This window comes from Aegilops tauschii, chromosome 1 (assembly GCF_002575655.3).
Source record: "Aegilops tauschii subsp. strangulata cultivar AL8/78 chromosome 1, Aet v6.0, whole genome shotgun sequence".
NCBI classification, from domain to species: domain Eukaryota; kingdom Viridiplantae; phylum Streptophyta; class Magnoliopsida; order Poales; family Poaceae; genus Aegilops; species Aegilops tauschii.
This window is the reverse complement of record NC_053035.3, coordinates 267194008-267218855: the sequence shown is the minus strand read 5'-3', so window position 1 is coordinate 267218855 and position 24848 is coordinate 267194008. Positions and strand designations below refer to the sequence as shown.

Genomic DNA, 24848 nt, shown 5'->3' with positions numbered 1-24848 from the left:
TGGTATATAAGTCATTTTGACCTAGAAAAAGAAGGAAGGACTTTCAGGACGAAGCGCCGCCGTCTCGAGGCGGAACTTGGGCAGGGGCACTTTTGCCCTCCGGCGGAGCGATTCCACCAGGGGAACTTCCCTCCCGGAGGGGGAAATCATCGTCATCATCATCACCAACAACTCTCCCATCTTGGGGAGCGCAATCTCCATCAACATCTTCAACAACACCATCTCCTCTCAAACCCTAGTTCATCTCTTGTGTTCAATCTTTGTACCGGAACCTTAGGTTGGTGCTTGTGGGTGACTAGCAGTGTTGATTACATCTTGTAGTTGATTACTATATGGTTTATTTGGTGGAAGATTATATGTTCAGATCCATTATGCTATTTAATACCCCCTGATATGTCTTGCATCATGCTTTTATATTGATATTTATTGCATTATGGGATGTTATTACACATTATATCACAATACTTATGCCTTTTCTCTCTTATTTTATAAGGTGTACATGAAGAGGGAGAATGCCGGCAGCTGGAATTCTGGACTAGAAAAGGAGCAAATATTAGATACCTATTCTAGACAACTCCAAAAGTCCTGAAACTTCACGGAGAATTTTTTTGGAATATATAAAAAATATTGGGCGAAGAAAATACCAGAGGGGGCCGCCAGCCAGCCACAAGGGTGGAGGGCGCGCCCCCCGTCCTTGTGGGCCCCTGGGCAGGCCCCCGACGCCCATCTTCTGCTATACGGTGTATTTTGACCTGGAAAAAACAGAAGGAAGCTTTCGGGACGAAGCGCCGCCCGAGGCGGAACTTGGGTAGAACCAATCTAGGGCTCCAGCAGAGCTGTTATGCCGGGGAAATTTCCCTCCGGGAGGGGGAAATCGAAGCCATCGTCATCACCAACGATCCTCTCATCGAGAGGGGGTCAATCTCCATCAACATCTTCACTAGCACCATCTCCTCTCAAAACCTAGTTCATCTCTTGTATTCGATCTTGGTCTCAAAATGTAGCGACCAGACCTCAAATGGCCTGTGCTGCTGTGCACCAGTGTCATCCCTGGATCAGTAATGCTGACACGCACAGTACAAACGGAGGATTTATAACAGAGTAGCAATCACACACTTATTACATCGAATATCTCCGAAGAGATTAAGTATGATAAACATGGCTTAAGGCCATCTAATAACGATAACAGCGGAAGACTTGGAAGATAAGTGAGTCCATCACTCCAGCGGCATCACTGAGTATAAGACCACGACCTAAGGCACCTTACTCGTCGTCTGAAAAGTCTGCAACATGAAACGTTGCAGCCCGAAAACGGGTCAGCACATAGAATATGCTGGCAAAGTAACACATAGAGAGCAATGAACAATAATAATGCTATACTATATGCATATATGGCTGGTAGAAAGCTCTATGGTTACAGTTTTGCGAAAAGCCAATTTTTATCCTAATTCAAAGGAATAAATTTTATTTAACTATCATGGTGGTTGTGAAACATTGAGAAGGTACCTCCAACTCAATCCCAATTAAGTGTCATCATTAACCCAACAAAATTAATTATAAGTAACATGGTGATGAGATTCAAATGATAATCCAAGTACTAGATACTCAAGTTGTCCATAACCGGGGACACGGCTAATCATGATCAGTTTGTACACTCTGTAGAGGTTTGCGCACTTTTCCCCACAAGACTCGATCGCCTCCGCTTGATTCTCGCACTACATGATGTTTGAGAAACGGATGACCGAGACACAGTCTTTCAGAAACAATCACTCTTTACTCTGGATGGACCGGTACACCTACTTTCCCCTACATCTGCTAGCCCACCTCTTCAAGAGATCTTGTAACCTACTCAACTATGCTAGAGCCCATAATAGCTTGTGGCTGCACACGGAAGTTTCTAGCATGAATAATCTTATGATCCCTTTGAGCCTGGGTGGCGGACCTTATAAAATCAGGCAACACTGGGTTCTCCAGGTGCCTCAATCCACCCAGATGTGAGTTTTAGTTGCCACCTTAAGTTGAACCATTAATAAACATCTCACATCTGTCATGAATATCTCTCAAACCCAAATCCACGTCTACAAGCATAGCATGGCAAGATAATAGCAACGTAGAAGTAACTCCCAAGGGTTTGATAAGAAAACAGGTAATAGGTACTACCTCAACTACTTCCCAGAACCCACAGTTTAATTAGATCCTAATCATGCAATGTTTGAGGAATAGATCTAATGCAATAAAAACTGGGTATGAACGGGATATGATCAAAGTGTTACTTGCCTTGCTGATGATCCGCAAAAGCTAACGAGTCGAAGTAACAAGCGGCACACTCCGGGTACTCTATCGCAAACAAACAAGCATACAATCAGTACTCATCTAATGCACAGGTAAAACTCGAATGAAAGATCCAACCAGAAAGTTCAACTTAAGAACTCCGGTTTGCAAAAAGAATCAACTCGAAAGAAGCAACGAAAGTCAAACGGTGAAAGAAAGAAACTTCGTTTACTAATCTGGATCTAGGTCAAATTTTACTGTTGCAAAAACTTGTTTGAGTAGGTTAAACGGAAAGAGAATTTCGAGACGAAACTCTAGACGCTTGAATCGCCTGATTCCGATAAACGAGCGAGAAGTTAAACAGAATCGAAGATTCGATCAGAAATCGAATCTGAGAAAATAACGAGAAAAAAATCTGACGAAAAAGAAAAACGGACGAACGGTTAAATAACGGACGTTCGTTAACAGAGAAAAACCGACGAAAGCGTTCGCTAAAACGAACGGTTCGGTGAACGCTCGCAAAATAATAAAACCGAAAAAAAACCGATCTAGGTTTTTTTTAAACGAAGGGTTTTTTTTAAACGAAAACCGGCAACGACGAAACGGGGCAGCGGCAGTACCTCGTCGGGGCTACTCCGGCGAGGGCTCCGGCGGGGCTCCGGGCTCGGGCGCGTGGTGCGGGGCTCGGGGGGGTGCGGCGAGGCGAGGGCGGCGGCTCCCGGCGGCGGCGGCGCGGCGAGATGCGGGCGGCGGCGGCGCTCGGCGGTGAGGGCGGCGGCGACGGCTGTGAGAGGAAAGAGAGAGGGGGGTATATATAGGAGGGGGGTCCCGGGGTGGCTTGGGGGAGGGGGCGGCGAGGGGAGGCGTGCGGCGGCCGGACTCGGTCATGGCGGCGGCGGTGTCCCGTGCGGAGGAAGGAGAGGCGCGGGCGGGCCGGCGCTCGGCTGGGCTTCGGCCCAGCGGGCGTCGCTCGTCTTTTTTTTTAAAATAAGTTCCGCGGAAAATAATTCATAGAAAAATGAATAAAAATCAGAAAAATATGAAATAATTTTTCCCCGTCTAGTTAGAAAATCTAGAATAGGGTGAACATTTTTTTAATCAAAATAAATATTTTGAAAACATGCAATATTTTTAATGCAATAAAAATTGCAAATAAAATCCAAATAAATTCCAAATAATGATTTTAACATTTTTCCTCCAGTATTTCAATTGTTTTGGAGAAGTCATATTTTCTCCTCTCGTTTATTTTAAAATGAAATATTTTTCGGAGGGAAAATAATTAAAACCAAAATCCTCGTCTTATTATTTGATAAAAATCAAATATGAAAATTTAAGAAAAATCCCCAACTCTCTCCGAGGGTCCTTGAGTTGCTTAGGATTTATCAAGGATTTGTCAAAATGCAATAAAACATGATATGCAATGATGATCTATGTATAACATACCAAATTGAAAATTTGGGATGTTACAAACCTACCCCCCTTAAGATGAATCTCGCCCTCGAGATTCGGGTTGGCTAGAAAACAGGTGGGAGTGGTCTTTCCGTAGATCTTCCTCTCGCTCCCAGGTGGCTTCATCCTCCGTGTGGTGACTCCACTGGACTTTGCAAAACTTGATAACCTTGCTGCGGGTAACTCGGCTGGCATACTCGAGAATCTTAACTGGCTTCTCCTCATAAGTCAAATCACTTTCCAACTGTATCGCTTCCAGTGGCACAGTATCTCTTAGTGGTATCTCAGCCATCTCTGCGTGGCACTTCTTCAACTGCGAAATGTGAAATACATCATGTACTCCAGACAATCCTTCGGGCAATTCCAACTTGTAGGCAACTTCTCCCATACGTTCCAACACTCTGTATGGTCCGATAAAATGGGGCGCTAGCTTTCCCTTAACTCCAAAGCGCTTCACTCCTCGAAGTGGTGATACTCGAAGATACACTCTGTCTTCGACTTCGTGAACGGTCTCCTTTCGTTTAGAATCGGCATAACTCTTCTGCCTGGACTGGGCTACCTTGAGCCTATCGCGAATCAACCTCACTTTCTGTTCAGACTCCTTAATCAAATCTGGTCCAAACAACTGACGGTCTCCAACTTCGTCCCATAACAACGGTGTTCTACACCTCCTTCCGTACAAGGCTTCGAAAGGGCCATCTTCAAACTGGTTTGATAACTGTTGTTATACGAAAACTCCGCATATGGCAAATTGTCGTCCCAACTAGATCCATAATCTAGTGCACATGCTCTCAACATGTCCTCCAAAATCTGGTTGACTCTTTCAGTCTGTCCATCTGTCTGTGGGTGGAAAGCTGTACTAAATTCCAGCCTGGTTCCCAATGTTTCATGTAACTGCTTCCAAAACTTCGAGGTAAATTGGGTTCCTCTGTCTGATACAATGGTCCTCGGAACTCCATGCAAACATACGATCCTGGTCATGTATATCTTTGCCAACTTAGCACTGGAGTAAGTGGTCTTCACTGGAATGAAATGAGCCACTTTCGTCAAACGGTCGACTACAACCCATATCGAGTCATAGCCTGAACGAGTCCTGGGTAATCCTGTGATAAAATCCATGCCTATTTTATCCCACTTCCATTCGGGTATTGGCAATGGTTGCAGCAATCCTGCTGGCTTCTGATGCTCTGCCTTCACTCTCTGACATACATCACAAACTGCTACATACTCCGCAATATCCTTCTTCATTCCGGTCCACCAGAAAGTATTCTTTAAATCCAAATACATCTTGGTATTCCCTGGGTGAATCGGGTATGGTGAATCATGGGCTTCTTGCAAAATCAACTTCCTGATCTCCGGATCATTTGGCACATATACGGGTCCTCGAACCATAAGGTATCGTGCTCATCCTCACGAAATCCCTTGGCTTTTCCTTTGCTCATCTTCTCTTTTATCTCTTCAATCTCCTTGTCTGTCTTCTGAGCTTCTCTGATCCTTTCCATCAAGGTAGACTGAATCTCCAATGTCGCTAAATAGCCTCTAGGGACTATTTCCAAACATAGCTCGCGAAGGTCCTCGGTTAACTCCTGAGGTAACTCTCCTGTCATGAGGGTGTTGACATGACTCTTGCGGCTCAACGCGTCTGCTACTACGTTAGCCTTTCCAGGGTGATAATGCAATCTCATATCATAATCTTTAATGAGCTCCAACCATCTCCTCTGTCTGAGATTTAACTCCTTCTGCGTGAAAATATACTTCAAACTCTTGTGATCCGTGTACACCTCACAATGGTTTCCGATGAGAAAATGTCTCCATGTTTTCAATGCATGCACCACGGCTGCTAATTCCAAATCATGTGTAGCATAATTCTTCTCATGGGGTTTAAGTTGTCGTGAAGCATACGACACAACTCTTCCTTTCTGCATAAGCACTGCTCCAAGTCCTCGACGAGAAGCGTCGCAATAAACTTCATAATCCTTGCGTTGATCGGGCAGAATCAACACTGGTGAGGTAACCAATCGTTTCTTCAACTCTTGGAAACTAGCTTCACATTCCTCAGTCCAATTGAATTTGGTGTCCTTCTTCAATAGCTCAGTCATGGGCTTAGCAATCTTTGAGAAATTCTCGATAAATCTCCGATAGTATCCTGCAAGTCCAAGGAAACTCCGGATTTCTCCAACTGTCGTGGGTGATTCCCAACTTGTCACTGTGTCAACCTTGGCAGGGTCTACTGCTATTCCTTCTCCAGAAATAACATGTCCAAGGAATCCAACTTCCTTCAACCAAAACTCACATTTGCTGAACTTGGCATATAATTGATGTTCTCTGCGCTTCTCAAGCACCAATCGTAAATGCTCCTCATGCTCTTCTTCATCCTTGGAAAAGATTAAAATATCATCAATGAACACCACGACGAACTTATCCAAAAACTCCATAAACACTGTGTTCATCAGGTTCATGAAATAGGCAGGTGCGTTAGTCAGACCAAATGACATAACGGTATACTCATACAATCCATATCTGGTGGTAAATGCCGTCTTGGGTATATCCTGCTCTCGAATCTTTAACTGATGGTACCCTGATCGTAGATCGATCTTGGAAAATACTTTAGCTCCTTGTAAACGGTCAAACAAATCATTGATCATCGGCAGTGGGTACTTGTTTTTGATGGTCACTTCATTCAATCCTCGGTAATCAACAACCATCCTCGGTGATCCATCTTTCTTCTCCACTAGAAGTACCGGGGATCCCCAAGGTGACGAACTTGGGCGAACATAGCCTTTATCCAGTAACTCCTTGATCTGCTTCTTAATTTCCTCCAAATCCTTTGCGGGCATCCTGTACGGTCTCTTAGATATTGGCCCTGCGCCTGGCAAAAGTTCAATCAAGAACTCAATGTCTCTATCTGGGGCATGCATGGCAACTCTTCTGGAAATACATCCGGATAATCCTTCACCACTGGTACTTCCTCCTGTACAACTCCTGATAAGCAATTTACTTGAGTCCTCTTCGGCATATGCCGGGATACATACTTGATCCTTTTTCCTTCCGGGGTGGTAAGCAAAATCATCTTGCTGGCACAATCGATGTTTCCGCCATACAACGATAGCCAATCCATTCCCAGAATCACATCCAAACCTTGCGATTACAAAACAATGAGGTCTGAGGGGAAAACATGCCTACCAATGGCCAATGGTATCTGAAAACATCCTTGGGTGGCCATATACTCTGCTCCTGGCGAGGTTACTAACATAGGGGTTTTGAGAACTTGGGTGGACATCTTAAACTTATTCACGAATCCCCTTGATATGTATGAATGCGATGCGCCAGTATCAAAAAGAACGGTTGCAGTAAATGACTTAACCAAAAACTTACCTATTACTGCATCAGGCTGAGCTTCAACCTCCTCCACGCTCACGTGGTTCACATGTCCTTTGTTGAACGGGTTCGGCTTCTTACCAGAGCTTCCATTGCCATTTCCATTTTGGGCTTCGGGACAATCAGTAGCATAATGTCCCGTCTTCTGGCACTTGAAACAAGTAATGTGACTTAGATCTCTCTTGGTTGGGGTAGATGGGTTGGTGCGGTTCTGTCCGTTTCCTCCTCCATTCCCATTACCATTCTTGGAGCCATTATGGTTGTGCGAACTACCTCCTCCATGGGTATGCTGAAACTGTCCTCCCGGCTTCGGGGTAAATCGTGGCTTCTCCTGGGCTCCAGAATTGTACTTCCCTTGTCCATACTTCCTCTTACGGTTTTCAATCTGCTGTTGCTTCCCTTCAATCATGAGAGCTCTATCTACCAGCTCCTGGTAGTTGTTGAAGGTTGCTACCATCAACTGCATACTCAGTTCATCATTCAGCCCTTCCAAAAATTTCTCCTGCTTGGCAGCATCTGTAGCAACGTCATCTGGTGCATAACGTGCTAACTTACTGAAATCCTCCACATACTGGCCTACGGTGCGTCCTCCTTGGCGTAGGTTACGAAACTCACGCTTCTTCATAGCCATAGCTCCTGCTGAAACATGAGCTGTACGGAAAGCTTGCTGAAACTGGTCCCATGTGACAGTGTCAATAGGGTGCGTGGCTGTATAATTCTCCCACCATGATGTTGCGGGTCCATCAAGCTGATGTGCGGCAAAACGCACTCTTTCCGCATCTGTGCATCCTACAGTGGTCAACTCCCTTCCAACTTTGCGGAGCCAATCATCTGCTACAATCGGCTCGGTGCTACTGGAAAACACCGGCGGGTTTAGCCTTAAGAAACGGGCTAAGTGATCAACAGGTGGTGGTGGCGGTGGGTTGTTGTTGTTGTTGCCTTGGTTCTGCACTAACACTTGCATCAGGGCATTCTGTTGCTGAATCAACTGGGTGATCTCTGGCGGGAAAACAAATCCGGTGTCGCGTCTCGGAGGCATCTGATAGGTTTAGAAAAGATGAGAGTTAAGAAAAGAATGAGGTCTAGAGAGAAAACACTACCCATATGCTCATGAGACAAATTCAATCAATATCACTCAATCAATTCAAACAAGGCAAAACAATCGATCTAACTAGCGTTACAAAGTGCTTGAACTATACTATTAAATGGGGGAAAACTACTACTGATATGGTGGTCTACTAGAAATTCTGATCCGTTGAAGACTCCATGATGTCTGCTCCAGCTTCATCAACCCAGTCGTCTTCACTAGGTTCCGAGTCGGTGTCGTCGATGATGATGTAGTTATCCGGACAAGTGCATTCGTCGACTTCTGCTTTTGGCACTGGATTTCCCACGAATACTCCAATCTTCTTCTCCAGGTCGTCAATCTTCCCTACTAGTGCGTTGATTTCCTCCAAATAATCTTCGCGTGTAGCCTTGAGTTCTTCTTGGAGCTCCTTGATCTTCGTTAATGCCTTCTTCAGTTCTTCCTTGTCCGTGCACATCTGGTTCTCCTGGCGACGAATATGTTGGTTCTGCTCCTGGATGAAAGCTGCAATTGATCCATCCTTCTTGGTCTTGATCATCTCCCATTGCGCGTCTCGACGTCCACAAATCTGATAAATTGTATCCTTAAGCTCCTGGTGGTAGACTTCTCCAATGCGTCCCATGGCGATGTGTGCGGCCATGCTCTTCCCTAAACTCCAAGTTGGTGCTTCGAAAACCAATATTATGGGTTCAGTAATTGGCGCAAACGTCCTTCCTGGAATGATAACTTGAATCTTCCAGCTCTCCTCTTCATGTAATGTGGCGTTGTAGGTTCCGGTGACGCTTGGTATTCCTATGTTCAAGTACTTGGTGACTTCCTTCAAGTGTCGACCAAACGGCGTGTCTTCATCTGGTTGCATGAACTTGCTCCTTGCATTCGCCCTTCCTAAAAGAGTAGAAAGTGGAGAGGGGTCAGAAATGAGAAGAGAGAAGCTTTCTAGGGCTTAAGATTAGTGGTCGTGTCCTACAGTCAGCGTGTGCTCTGATACCAACTTTGTAGCGACCAGACCTCAAATGGCCTCTGCTGCTGTGCACCAGTGTCATCCCTGGATCAGTAATGCTGACACGCACAGTACAAACGGAGGATTTATAACAGAGTAGCAATCACACACTTATTACATCGAATATCTCCGAAGAGATTAAGTATGATAAACATGGCTTAAGGCCATCTAATAACGATAACAGCGGAAGACTTGGAAGATAAGTGAGTCCATCACTCCAGCGGCATCACTGAGTATAAGACCACGACCTAAGGCACCTTACTCGTCGTCTGAAAAGTCTGCAACATGAAACGTTGCAGCCCGAAAACGGGTCAGCACATAGAATATGCTGGCAAAGTAACACATAGAGAGCAATGAACAATAATAATGCTATACTATATGCATATATGGCTGGTAGAAAGCTCTATGGTTACAGTTTTGCGAAAAGCCAATTTTTATCCTACTTCAAAGGAATAAATTTTATTTAACTATCATGGTGGTTGTGAAACATTGAGAAGGTACCTCCAACTCAATCCCAATTAAGTGTCATCATTAACCCAACAAAATTAATTATAAGTAACATGGTGATGAGATTCAAATGATAATCCAAGTACTAGATACTCAAGTTGTCCATAACCGGGGACACGGCTAATCATGATCAGTTTGTACACTCTGCAGAGGTTTGCGCACTTTTCCCCACAAGACTCGATCGCCTCCGCTTGATTCTCGCACTACATGATGTTTGAGAAACGGATGACCGAGACACAGTCTTTCAGAAACAATCACTCTTTACTCTGGATGGACCGGTACACCTACTTTCCCCTACATCTGCTAGCCCACCTCTTCAAGAGATCTTGTAACCTACTCAACTATGCTAGAGCCCATAATAGCTTGTGGCTGCACACGGAAGTTTCTAGCATGAATAATCTTATGATCCCTTTGAGCCTGGGTGGCGGACCTTATAAAATCAGGCAACACTGGGTTCTCCAGGTGCCTCAATCCACCCAGATGTGAGTTTTAGTTGCCACCTTAAGTTGAACCATTAATAAACATCTCACATCTGTCATGAATATCTCTCAAACCCAAATCCACGTCTACAAGCATAGCATGGCAAGATAATAGCAACGTAGAAGTAACTCCCAAGGGTTTGATAAGAAAACAGGTAATAGGTACTACCTCAACTACTTCCCAGAACCCACAGTTTAATTAGATCCTAATCATGCAATGTTTGAGGAATAGATCTAATGCAATAAAAACTGGGTATGAACGGGATATGATCAAAGTGTTACTTGCCTTGCTGATGATCCGCAAAAGCTAACGAGTCGAAGTAACAAGCGGCACACTCCGGGTACTCTATCGCAAACAAACAAGCATACAATCAGTACTCATCTAATGCACAGGTAAAACTCGAATGAAAGATCCAACCAGAAAGTTCAACTTAAGAACTCCGGTTTGCAAAAAGAATCAACTCGAAAGAAGCAACGAAAGTCAAACGGTGAAAGAAAGAAACTTCGTTTACTAATCTGGATCTAGGTCAAATTTTACTGTTGCAAAAACTTGTTTGAGTAGGTTAAACGGAAAGAGAATTTCGAGACGAAACTCTAGACGCTTGAATCGCCTGATTCCGATAAACGAGCGAGAAGTTAAACAGAATCGAAGATTCGATCAGAAATCGAATCTGAGAAAATAACGAGAGAAAAATCCGACGAAAAAAAAAACGGACGAACGGTTAAATAACGGACATTCGTTAACAGAGAAAAACAGACGAAAGCGTTCGCTAAAACGAACGGTTCGGTGAACGCTCGCAAAATAATAAAACCGAAAAAAACCGATCTAGGTTTTTTTTAAACGAAGGGTTTTTTTTAAACGAAAACCGGCAACGACGAAACGGGGCAGTGGCAGTACCTCGTCGGGGCTACTCCGGCGAGGGCTCCGGCGGGGCTCCGGGCTCGGGAGCGTGGTGCGGGGCTCGGGGGGGTGCAGCGAGGCTAGGGCGGCGGCTCCCGGCGGCGGCGGCGCGGGCTCCCGGCGGCGGCGGCGCGGGCTACGGCGGCGGCGGCGCGGCGAGATGCGGGCGGCGGCGGCGCTCGGCGGTGAGGGCGGCAGCGGCGGCTGTGAGAGGAAAGAGAGAGGGGGTATATATAGGAGGGGGGTCCCGGGGTGGCTTGGGGGAGGGGGCGGCGAGGGGAGGCGTGCAGCGGCCGGACTCGGTCATGGCGGCGGCGGCGTCCCGTGCGGAGGAAGGAGAGGCGCGGGTGGGCCGGCGCTCGGCTGGGCTTCGGCCCAGCGGGCGTCGCTCGTCTTTTTTTTTTAAATAAGTTCCGCGGAAAATAATTCGTAGAAAAATGAATAAAAATCAGAAAAATATGAAATAATTTTTCCCCGTCTAGTTAGAAAATCTAGAATAGGGTGAACATTTGTTTTTAATCAAAATAAATATTTTGAAAACATGCAATATTTTTAATGCAATAAAAATTGCAAATAAATTCCAAATAATGATTTTAACATTTTTCCTCAGTATTTCAATTGTTTTGGAGAAGTCATATTTTCTCCTCTCGTTTATTTTAAAATGAAATATTTTTCCGGAGGGAAAATAATTAAAACCAAAATCCTCGTCTTATTATTTGATAAAAATCAAATATGAAAATTTAAGAAAAATCCCCAACTCTCTCCGAGGGTCCTTGAGTTGCTTAGGATTTATCGAGGATTTGTCAAAATGCAATAAAACATGATATGCAATGATGATCTATGTATAACATACCAAATTGAAAATTTGGGATGTTACACAAAACCTCAGATTGGTATCTGTGGGTTGCTAGTAGTGTTGATTACTCCTTGTAGTTGATGCTGGTTGGTTTATCCGGTGGAATATTATATTTTCAGATCCTTAATGATAATTAATACTCCTCTGATCTTGATTATGAACATGCTTTGTGAGTAGTTACGTTTGTTCCTGGGGACATGGGAGAAGTCTTGTTATAAGTAATCATGTGAATTTGGTATTCGTTCGATATTTTGATGAGATGTATGTTGTCTTTCCTCTTCTGGTGTTATGTGAACGTCGACTACATGAAACTTCACCATTATTTAGGCCTAGGGGAAGGCATTGATAAGTAATAAGTAGATGATGGGTTGCTAGAGTGACAGAAGCTTAAACCCTAGTTTATGTGTTGCTTCGTAAGGGGCTGATTTGGATCCATATGTTTCATGCTATGGTTAGGTTTACCTTAATTCTTATTTCATAGTTACGGATGCTTGCGAGAGGGGTTAATCATAAGTGGGAGGCTTGTCCAAGGAAGAGCAGCACCCAAGCACCGTTCCACCCACATATCAAACTATCAAAGTAACGAAAGTGAATCATATGAGCATGATGAAAACTAACTTGACAACAATTCCCATGTGTCCTCAGGAGCGCTTTGCTTTATATAAGAGTTTGTCCAGGCTTGTCCTTTGCTACAAAAAGGATTGGGCCACCTTGCTGCACCTTGTTTACTTGTGTTACTTGTTACCCGTTACGAATTATCTTATCACAAAACTATTTGTTACCGATAATTTCAGTGCTTGCAGAGAATACCTTGCTAAAAGCCGCTTTTCATTTCCTTCTGCTCCTCGTTGGGTTCGACACTCTTACTTATCGAAAGGACTACGATAGATCCCCTATACTTGTGGGTCATCAAGACTTTTTTATGGCGCCGTTGTCGGGGAGTGAAGCGCCTTTGGTAAGTGGAATTTGGTAAGGAAACATTTATATAGTGTGCTGAAATTTACTGTCACTTGTTACTATGGAAAATAATCCTTTGAGGGGCTTGTTTGGGGTATCTTCACCTCGACCGTAAGAGCAAAGAGTTGCTCCTCAACCTACTGCACCTACTGAAAATATTTGTTCTTAAATTCCTTCGGGTATGATAAAGAAACTCCTAGCTAATCCTTATGCAGGAGATGGAACATTACATCCCGATATGCACCTAATCTATGTGGATGAAGTTTGTGGATTATTTAAGCTTGCATGTATGCCCGAGGATGTTGCCAAGAAGAAGGTCTTCCCTTTATCTTTGAAGGGAAAGGCATTGACATGGTATAGGCTATGTGATGATATTGGATCATGGAACTACAACCGATTGAAATTGGAATTTCATCAGAAGTTTTATCCTATGCATCTGGTTCATCGTGATTGGAATTATATATATATATATATATAATTTTTGGCCTCGTGAAGGAGAAAGTATCGCTCAAGATTGGGGGAGGCATATGTCAATGTTATATTCATGCCCCAATCATGAGCTCTCAAGAGAAATTATTATTCAAAAAAAATTATGCTCGGCTTTCTCATAATGATCACTCCATGCTCGATACTTCTTGTACTGGTTCTTTTATGAAGAAGACTATTGAATTTAAATGGGATTTATTGGAAAGAATTAAACGCAACTCTGAAGATTGGGAACTCGATGAAGGTAAGGAGTCAGGTATAAACCTCAAGTTTGATTGTGTTAATCTTCTATGGATACCGATGCTTTTCATGATTTTAGCACTAAATATGGACTTGACTCTGAGATAGTAGCTTCTTTCTGTGAATATTTTGCTACTCATGTTGATCTCCCTAAGGAGAAGTGGTTTATTTGGTATTCGTTCGATATTTTGATGAGATGTATGTTGTCTTTCCTCTTCTGGTGTTATGTGAACGTCGACTACATGAAACTTCACCATTATTTAGGCCTAGGGGAAGGCATTGATAAGTAATAAGTAGATGATGGGTTGCTAGAGTGACAGAAGCTTAAACCCTAGTTTATGTGTTGCTTCGTAAGGGGCTGATTTGGATCCATATGTTTCATGCTATGGTTAGGTTTACCTTAATTCTTATTTCATAGTTACGGATGCTTGCGAGAGGGGTTAATCATAAGTGGGAGGCTTGTCCAAGGAAGAGCAGCACCCAAGCACCGTTCCACCCACATATCAAACTATCAAAGTAACGAAAGTGAATCATATGAGCATGATGAAAACTAACTTGACAACAATTCCCATGTGTCCTCAGGAGCGCTTTGCTTTATATAAGAGTTTGTCCAGGCTTGTCCTTTGCTACAAAAAGGATTGGGCCACCTTGCTGCACCTTGTTTACTTGTGTTACTTGTTACCCGTTACGAATTATCTTATCACAAAACTATTTGTTACCGATAATTTCAGTGCTTGCAGAGAATACCTTGCTAAAAGCCGCTTTTCATTTCCTTCTGCTCCTCGTTGGGTTCGACACTCTTACTTATCGAAAGGACTACGATAGATCCCCTATACTTGTGGGTCATCAAGACTTTTTTATGGCGCCGTTGTCGGGGAGTGAAGCGCCTTTGGTAAGTGGAATTTGGTAAGGAAACATTTATATAGTGTGCTGAAATTTACTGTCACTTGTTACTATGGAAAATAATCCTTTGAGGGGCTTGTTTGGGGTATCTTCACCTCGACCGTAAGAGCAAAGAGTTGCTCCTCAACCTACTGCACCTACTGAAAATATTTGTTCTTAAATTCCTTCGGGTATGATAAAGAAACTCCTAGCTAATCCTTATGCAGGAGATGGAACATTACATCCCGATATGCACCTAATCTATGTGGATGAAGTTTGTGGATTATTTAAGCTTGCATGTATGCCCGAGGATGTTGCCAAGAAGAAGGTCTTCCCTTTATCTTTGAAGGGAAAGGCATTGACATGGTATAGGCTATGTGATGATATTGGATCATGGAACTACAACCGATTGAAATTGGAATTTCATCAGAAGTTTTATCCTATGCATCTGGTTCATCGTGATTGGAATTATATATATATATATATATAATTTTTGGCCTCGTGAAGGAGAAAGTATCGCTCAAGATTGGGGGAGGCATATGTCAATGTTATATTCATGCCCCAATCATGAGCTCTCAAGAGAAATTATTATTCAAAAAAAATTATGCTCGGCTTTCTCATAATGATCACTCCATGCTCGATACTTCTTGTACTGGTTCTTTTATGAAGAAGACTATTGAATTTAAATGGGATTTATTGGAAAGAATTAAACGCAACTCTGAAGATTGGGAACTCGATGAAGGTAAGGAGTCAGGTATAAACCTCAAGTTTGATTGTGTTAATCTTCTATGGATACCGATGCTTTTCATGATTTTAGCACTAAATATGGACTTGACTCTGAGATAGTAGCTTCTTTCTGTGAATATTTTGCTACTCATGTTGATCTCCCTAAGGAGAAGTGGTTTAAATATCATCCTCCCATTGAAGTTAAAGTAGTAGAACCTATCAAAGTTGAAGAAGAAACTATTACTTATAATGTTGATCCTATTGTTCCTACTGCTTATATTGAGAAACCACCTTTTCCTGTTAGAATAAAGGATCATGCTAAAGCTTCAACTGTGGTTCGTAAAAGTTATACTAGAACACCTACACCCCCTGAGCAAATTAAAGTTGAACTTAGTATTGCTATGGTTAAAGATCTCTTGGTTGATAATATTGATGGGCATGTTATTTATTTCTGTGATGAAGCTGCTAGGATTACTAAACCTGATATGAAAGATAAACATAGACCTATTGTTGGCATGCCTGTTGTTTCCGTTAAAATTGAAGATCATTGTTATCATGGTTTATGTGATGTGGGTGCTAGTGTGAGTACAATTCCTTATTCCTTATATAAAGAAATTATGAATGACATTGCACCTGCTGAGATAGAAGATATTGATGTTACTATTAAGCTTGCCAATAGAGATACTATATCACCAATTGGGATTGTTAGAGATGTTGAAGTCTTGTGTGGGAAAATTAAATACCCTATTGATTTTCTTGTTCTTGCTTCCCCACAAGATAATTTTTGTCCCATTATATTTGGTAGACCTTTCTTGAATACTGTTAATGCTAAGATAGACTGCGAGAAAGATATTGTCTCATGATTTTAATTTCTCTACATTTCGTAGACAACCCCATGATAAAGAATTGCCTAGTAAGATGAAATTATTGGTCTTACTTCTATTGTCGTGCCTCCTACTGATCCTTTAGAACAACTAGTAGAATGCCCATGTGTTGCAACGGGCTGCATCGACAACTACTTTTTTACCTTTAAAGCTCTCTTCTTTTCTTTCTTTCTTGATTCTCCCAACTAAAAATTATTTATCAAAGTGATATGTGAATTGATAAATTTACGACCATACTAAAATATTAAGAGCTAAAAACATATTTATCGAAGAACATTTCTAGACCACATTCGACATGAACGTTGTCGTGTCTGAGAGATTATGAACCAACACAATGATGACTTATCACCAAATCCCATTTATATTTTAGAACGTGATTGAAATTATAGCCTTATAGAAGAAAAACTTATCAGAAATGTGCTACAAAAATAACATCTTATGCTTAAAGCCATAGAAGCGAATATCTTTAATAAGGCCATAAGACATGTAGAAAGCAACATAGTACTCCCTCCGGTCCTTTTTACTCATATATAAAATTTGTCTAAAATCAAACTTTGTAAAGTTTATCAACTTTATAGAAAATACAAATAATCACAATATGGAATCAATATCATTAGATGCATCATGAGTTCAACTTTTATAATGTATAATTTTAGTATTGCATAAGTTGATATTTTTTCATATAAATATGGTCAAAAATATTCTAAATGTCTCAATATTAAGGGTGACACTATATGTCAGAGTAAGAAATTTGATGCAAAGTTGATTTTTCTGGGTTGTTGGATCTTCATCGAATGGTTGTTGTTTATCCTCTAACTCCGGCCTCTTCCTCTTACTGAACCGCCAACTACCACCGGCCGATCCACCCGTCGCCGCCACCCCCGACCGCCTTTCTTCCTTGCCCTCCCCTCTCGCCACCCTCGACAATCCCTCTGGACCACTCCGGCGACTAGATTTTTTCGGCCAGCAATCGCACCCCCACCTACACCTGTCAACCCTCTTCCCGCCTTCGACTATGACGCCACTCCTCGAGCAACGTTGGATCTTCATCGAATGGTTGTTGTTTGTCTTCTACCTCCGGCTTCTTCCTCCTTAACAGCCAACCACGACCCGCCGATCCGCTAGCCGCGGCCGCCACCCCCCACCATCCCTCTGAACCAGCCTAGCGACCAGACTTTTCCGATGAACCACCACACCCTTACGAACCTTCTTCCTTCCCTCTGACTGTGACACCACTCCTCACTACCGCTTGAAGTGTCGTCCTTGTCTCCGACGAGGTCCTGGCTGGGCCTCGTAGTGCCATCAACGACTTTGGCCTTAGGTTGCACTTGTGTTCTCCCAGAAATCAACTTGCACAGATTCAAAATTGAATCGACTTACGAATAGCTCATGCACAATATTAATCATGTCTAACTTGTTACCTTTAAACACTTACATGGACATCACATTTCTCCCATTGCCCCTGCATTGCAACGGGAGCAGACTTATTCTGGTGACTTAACAGTGACATTACTTAAATCTATTTGCCACCAATACAATGTTGGCATCACCATACCCGACTCACAATCTCTTCTATCCATGCCCCCATTCAACCAGAATGGTAATAGTCAATTTCAAACATAAACATTAATATAAATTAACTAAACTGTACTTGATATTGACCTAAAATAAGAAGCCGAAAGATCAAACTTTTGAACAAGAGCTGTTGTACAAAAGATTTACCTAGCTAACCATGATTTATAAGAGAGTATGAAATCAGTCAGACAAAAATCCTCAAGAAGCGCCTCCACCCTGTCCTTCTCCCTCTTTCTAGCCATATCCTCTTTCACCCCTCTTCTCTCTTCTCGCATCCATCCTCTTCCTTTTCACATCCATCCGCACTCTACAACCTTCTTCCTTGCCTAAAGAAAAATAGATAATAAGATGTTAAGGTAAAAACGCATCAACATGGAGTCCCAAAGCTGAAAAAACGTTATGTAATAAAAATAGATGCATGTAACATTAAAAAATGCAGACACCAATACAGAAAGCCTCTGAGTAACTAATAGGTTGTTGTATCAACTACTTGCATGTATACATGAATTCAACTTATATTTCTAAGAAAGGAATGCAGGTTGTGGGGCTTACCGTTATTGCCCTATCAGCAGAACCAAGACAAAACCATCTGTTCCCTGGATCAAATGCTACAGATCACACCCATCCCAAGTGACCACTAATGACCTGTATTACGGAAATAGAAACTGTATTTTATCGCTTAGTGAAAACTAAGGTGCTCTCATAGACCAATATAATTCCAAGAAAATATGCAAAAGAATCTAGAAGATTTAACTATTTTAACCAGTATATAAAAGCTCAGAGTAGGGTTATTGCAATTGCATGCATGATCGAACTAAATCTTATTTTTCTAATCCAAATATGACATTGGTATTTCAAGAACTTATCTGAGGTGCCAAACCTATCAGTTACAACATAAATTGGAAGGTCGCACTTGAAAATTGTACAACAAACAAAATACTCCGATGGATCATGCCATGGAGGTTTAGGCTATTAGTGCAGATGTCAAGAATTTGAAAGACATATGAAGACATGGGCAATTTAAAATAACAACCAGAAGTGCACATTACGTCCTAAAAGTACAATGTCCCAAAGTACAATGATCAGACAACCATAAATAGCCCCACGCCTGCTTGTCCTCTCACATGCCACCGCATCCCTACAAAGAGCAGTGATCTACATAAGACATTATGTCGTCTGATACCAGCGACACAAGCATCCATGCCCATGGGCCATGGTTATCCCAGGAGATGAAAGATCAAGTAAAGAATCAAGTGAATCTGCTAGCCACGTTGAGTCGTACAACCATCAGGGTAAAAGTATAGTACACAAGGCATTACCGAGCATCGAATTGCAAAGGCTATCCAGGAGCTCGCCTAGTCTAAAATCAACTGAGGTGACCTTGTGGTAGCTTGGTAGGCCTAGTCTGAAAGGACAAGCAAGGGTTGGTAGTATATATACTCATCTAAAGCTCGAAAATACATGAACAGATTCATAAACATCATTATATGTGACAAAAAATTGTCCAGTGACAAAATAATGCCAATGCAAATACTAAAAAGAATGTGTTAATCATAGTTGTATGTGTTACATTTTCCTATAAAGAGAAATAAATATGCAGCACTTGGTCGTCAGTGGCAGCATTAAGGACCAACAGAATATGCAAGAACATAAATGATAATGCAGCATCTCGCAAAAAAATATATGCTAATGCGGCAATAAAGTCCATAGTAGAATAAAACAGATACCTTGGACGTTCAGAGTCAGTTAAATAAAAAAGTCAACTATCCACTTTTGAAATAAAAATGAATTTTGACCATTTTTCTAATTCTTCAGATTCCATGAGTTGTATCTTCAATCTCTTGCGTCAATCAAGGGTTCAAATTGTCAAGTTTTAGCTGTGAGTGTAGGAAAGAACCATAATCAAACAGGGCTGAGTTGGATGTACAGGGAAAATAGAGTGCTCATATTAGGCAAAAATATAGACCAGAAATTTGATAAATATTGTGCCAAATCTTTACAACAAGGTGAACTACAAGATAGGAAAACTCTGGCCAACTTAGCACACAAATTACAACAAGGTTAACAAGATATATGTCATCTTCTCGCATCTATACCCGGTTTTTTTTTGCAAGACTGGGCTTTGTGAATTAAAAATCAGGTTTCATAGGTCCATAGGAAATAGACTATGTGGATCAGGAACCTCACAAATATATCGCTCTTGCCCCTTGTGAGGCACCCTTATCAAACTATCATATAATCACCCTTAGTCAGAAACACAGTAGGTTTGCCTAGATATGTATTGCAAAGTAAGGATTATAAAATCCAGTTTTAACCAGAATTGGGGTGCAGAGATCACCACGGAGAGTGAACCGATATGTAAAATAGGATGCACATACTCACATCTATGTTTACCATTTCTTTAAGTGGAACTCAACGATTGATGTAGCGAGGTTATGCTGTTAAGGTTGGTTGCAACCATATGTAGTATGTAGTCGAAGGTAAAACTGAAAATTGCATGAGAAGCAGCATGAGGAAAACCACAGAGGGGTGGGTAAAAAGACCGGATCTAAATCTTTTTAACTCACCATGCACAACTCCTTCATGTCATCTTTTCCGATGCACCACCGATCCTGAAGACACCTCCACAGATTACATCATACTGGTCGAGAGAGCCAAAAAAATTAGATAAAAATTAAGAGAGCAAGATTTTTTTAGATAAAAATCGAGAGATCAAGATCAAAAGGTCAACATCCATTATGTTTACCTCATAGCATTCTTTTTATACTCATTCCGAAAGATGGTTGCAATAACTGTCCAAAAAGATCCAAATTTCTCCTGAAACATAATAGAAACCCTATCGGCACCCTGATCTTTTCTTGGAAAAAAATTTATGAAAGTTCATTTTAAATAGGGTCACCTCCATCATTTCCTCATGAATATATGGGCGGCTCATCCTCTTAAAATGCATAGGAAATCTAGAGAACAAAGTAGGTATCTGACCTGAAGGTGTGTATGAATCTTAGAAACTTATCAAGTTCGTGTCCTTGGAGATGGTTGTTGGTATGGTAGACTGTCAGGCCATCCAAGTTTATCAGCTTCAGAACTCCCTTTTGAGTCACAACTGCAAGTGTTGGATGCCATGATAAAAGCAGTGACATTCGATGGTACATGCCAGCGAAAAATCGTGTCGGACGGTGCTCGTTGAAGATGGCAATGAAGCAGCCGAGCTGCCGACCGTCGATCATCTTCTTGCAGAGTCGCGAACAACCATGACTGCCCATGATGAATAATTGTTTTCTGATGTGAGGTCGACCATGAAAAGTTGGGAGTGCAGGAACCACGCTGAATCTATTTTCAAGTGTCTTACTTCTATAATATACAGGCACCAATTTATCTGCAAAGTTTGTAAATAGACATTTACAACAAACATGGTAATATTATTATTAATATATCAAGCTGAAATCAAAACTTCACACGGAACAGACAGTTTCCAGAAAATAGTGATGCATTGACTATTTCCTGAACGTGCATTAAATCATAATGTATATTCAAGTGACAATAACATCAGGACATAACTATGATTTACTGAAAGCTCAAGGAAAGTGGCACACCTTTAAAAATAAAAATACTAATACCATGCCATTTTAGATGCAGATAGTTTTATGCATCAGTACAAACACTCCAGAACAAAACTCCACACAATCTCTTTTAGAAACAAAACTCCAAAACACCCCATGTAGTAAAATAAGTTGGCTAAGTAAAAAAGAGAGCATTCGACATGCCTGACATTGACAATACTACGAAATATCACGGCACTGTCAGCACTGTCAATTCTCTTGCTGGAAACATTACCTTCACTCAGGGATAGTATTAATTTAGTCTACGGACATGGTTACAGGCTTCTAGGTTAGTGCACAGCAGGAGGAAAACAAACATAGACCTGAATGACACAGCAGGAGGAAAACATAGTTATGAACAAGCAACTGGAGTCTGCAGATGTAAATGAACCTGATATTTGTTCCTTGCTCCAGCAGGAATATAGCTACAATTACTAAATTGACATGGGAATCAACACACTTGCAGGGGCATGTAATCAGCACACATATATGTTTGGTTCATGCAAGTGAAACAAATGAAATTCCATTACAGGAGACATGGTATTTCCCTCTACTGAACTATGATTTAAAGACCTTATTAAAAAAATGAACCTATTCTATTTCAGATCTCTAGCTATTGGTTGATTCGGTCGATCCAAATCCAGATCAGCAAAGAGACGCACAACAAAGAGACGTCGGGGCATCAAACCTAAGAGAGATGAGAGGGTGGAGAGGGAAACGAAACATACTTGACATTGGGGACGAGACGCCGCACGACCGCCGGCCGCACCGGCCGCTATACATGCATGTGCCCACGAATCCATCAAAACTGGTCGTGTAGGAGGAGCTCACCCATGGCGGCGGCTGCAGCTGTAGGCGGCAACGAGGGAGACTTTGAGCCGCCCCCTCCTTCCTCGTTGGAACATGGCGGAGGAAGAGATTCTGGACAAGGTGGGGGATTGGTCTTCCGCGGCGACGGCGGCCACCTCGAGTCCCTTCCGCCACAGCCGCGCAAGCGCAGATCCAGGAGCAGCTTCCTTGACAAGCACGCACGGGTCACGGATGTGGAGCTCCGCTGCCTAACCTTGACGATCTGCAAGCGGATACGGCAATGGGGAGAAGGGTGGGGGTGGTGGACGTGGCTGAGCGGGAGGTAGGGGAAGGCGGGGGGCGGTGGCGGCGGAGCGAGAGATGGGGGCGGCGCCGCATCCGAGGAGAGGGAAAGAGAGCGGTCGCACAGGAGGGGGTGGATCGAGAGGAGAGGTCGCTCGTAGGTGCGGGCGATAGGTTTAGGGTTTTTTTGCAGCTGCTTAATCTTCGTAGGTCTTTTTTCGTTGGTTAATCGTCGTAGTCTTTTTTCGCTCGTACGTGCATGGGTGCGGCTTGGGGCCTCAGCACGAGGTTTTTTCAGTTTATGGTGGCTAAGTTTAAGGTGGGAGGAGGTATCAAAAAAATCATGAAAGGTGGGACTAAAAAAAATCTGGAAGCGAGACTACCAACTGCTTCATTAGAAGTAGAGATATTTGCTAGATCATGAAAATGATATGTTTATGAATGAAAGAAGGGAAATAGATGAAATATTCTTTAATCAGGGACCTATTTCGAAACACAATTTGCCTGTTGAAATTCTTGGGGATCCTCCTCCACCCAAGGGTGATCCCGTGTTTGAGCTTAAATAATTACCTGATACTTTGAAATATGCTTATCTCGATGAAAAGAAGATATATCCTGTTATTATTAGTGCTAACCTTTCAGAGCATGAGGAAAAGAAATTATTGAAAACTCTGAAGAAGCACCGAGCTGTTATGGGATATACTCTTGATGATCTTAAGGGCATTATTCCACTCTATGTCAGCACAAAATTAAATTGGAGAATGATGCTAAGCCAGTTGTTGATCACCAATGACGGTTAAATCCTAAGATGAAAGAAGTGGTAAGAAATGAAATACTAAAGCTTCTGGAGGCGGGTATAATATATCCTATTGCTGGTAGTAAATGGGTAGGTCTTGTTCGTTGTGTCCCTAAGAAGGGAGGTATTACTGTTGTTCCTAATGTTAAGAATGAATTGATTCCGCAAAGAATTGTTACAGGTTATAGAATGGTAATTGGTTTTCACAAATTGAATAAAGCTACTAGGAAAGATCATTACCCTCTACCTTTTATTGAACAAATGCTAGAAAGACTATCTAAACATACACATTTTTGCTTTCTAGATGGTTATTCTGGTTTCTCTCAAATACCAGTGTCAAAAGATGATCAGGAGAAGACCACTTTTACTTGCCCTTTCGGTACCTTTGCTTATAGACGTATGTCGTTTGGTTTATGCAATGCACCTGCTACCTTTCAAAGATGTATGACTGCTATATTCTCTGATTTTTGTGAAAAGATTGTTGAAGTTTTCATGGATGATTTCTCTGTTTACAGAACTTTTTTTGATGATTGCTTAAGCAACCTTGATCGAGTTTTGCAGAGATGTGAAGAAACTAATCTTGTCTTGAATTGGGAGAAGTGTCACTTTATGGTTAATAAAGGTATTGTTTTGGGGCATAAAATTTCTGAAAGAGGTATTGAAGTTGATAAAGCTAAAGTAGATGCTATTGAAAAGATGTCGTGTCCTAAAGATATCAAAGTGTCGCATACCAGCAAAAGAACAAGTTTTTCTATGATTTAAGACATTACTTTTGGGATGACCCACATCTTTATAAAGGAGTAGATTGTGTTATTAGATGTTGTGTACCTGAGCATGAACAGGAACAGATCCTGCGCAAGTGCCGCTCCGAGTCTTATGGAGGACACCACGCTGGAGATAGAACTGCACACAAGGAAAACTTCTCTATAAATGGGAAGGTCCTTACATCATCGAGGAGGTCTATCGTTCCGGTGCCATAAAAATCAACAACGCCGAAGGCACAAATCCGAAGGTGGTAAACGGTAAAAGAATCAAACATTATATCTCAGGTACTCCCATAAATGTTGGGACCAATATAATTAATATCGTAACACCAGAGGAGTACATAAGGGACACTTTCCAGAATGTTTCAGACTCCGAAAAGAAATAGGTATGCGGTACAGTAAGTAAACCGACTCCAAATGTGTTCTAATAGCAATTTTTCTCCGCTTTGAAATATTTAAAAAATTAGGAAAATTAAAAGTAGTCCGAAAGAGACACGAGGCCACCACAAGGGTGGAGGGCGCGCCCTACCCCCCTGGGCGCACCCCCCCCGACCTTGTGGACACCTCGTGTGCCCTCCGGGCTCCGTTTTCTTGCATGATACTTATTTTTGTTGGTAAAAATTCATTATATAATCTCCCTAAGATTTTGACCACTGTACCGCGACAATATCTCCTGTTTTTCTTTCGAGCTGTTTTCTGCCAGATTTTTCAAGGCCAGGCATCATGTCGTCCCCCCTCCTCCAACAACGCGGGCGACAATGCTTGGTTAATGAAGATAGAGATGAAGAGAGAAGAACTTGGGGAAATCAACGAGGGTGATAAGATCAAGAAGGTTGTGGAAGATCAAGTTCCGGCAGCAGAAGAAGAAGACATCCTTCAACCTTACTACAATCATCTTACACCTACTGAAGTTGAAGCT

The 24848-nt window shown here is 42.2% G+C and overlaps 1 long non-coding RNA gene across 11 annotated transcripts; it reads right to left on the bottom strand.

Annotated features, from left to right (window-relative positions):
• Positions 1 to 17714: 17714 nt before the first annotated feature.
• On the bottom strand, positions 17715 to 22568 carry LOC109778030 (uncharacterized). Of its 11 annotated transcripts, none has more exons than XR_012181084.1 (10): positions 22006 to 22568; positions 20661 to 21054; positions 20425 to 20495; positions 20246 to 20319; positions 20061 to 20164; positions 19406 to 19555; positions 18998 to 19083; positions 18728 to 18816; positions 18231 to 18323; positions 17715 to 18004 (listed from the first exon to the last, which is right to left on the bottom strand). It is a non-coding gene; the product is annotated as an uncharacterized lncRNA (long non-coding RNA). The 11 variants fall into 11 exon arrangements; XR_012181088.1 differs by having other exon boundaries at positions 18770 to 18816; XR_012181085.1 differs by having other exon boundaries at positions 20073 to 20164.
• Positions 22569 to 24848: the final 2280 nt, after the last annotated feature.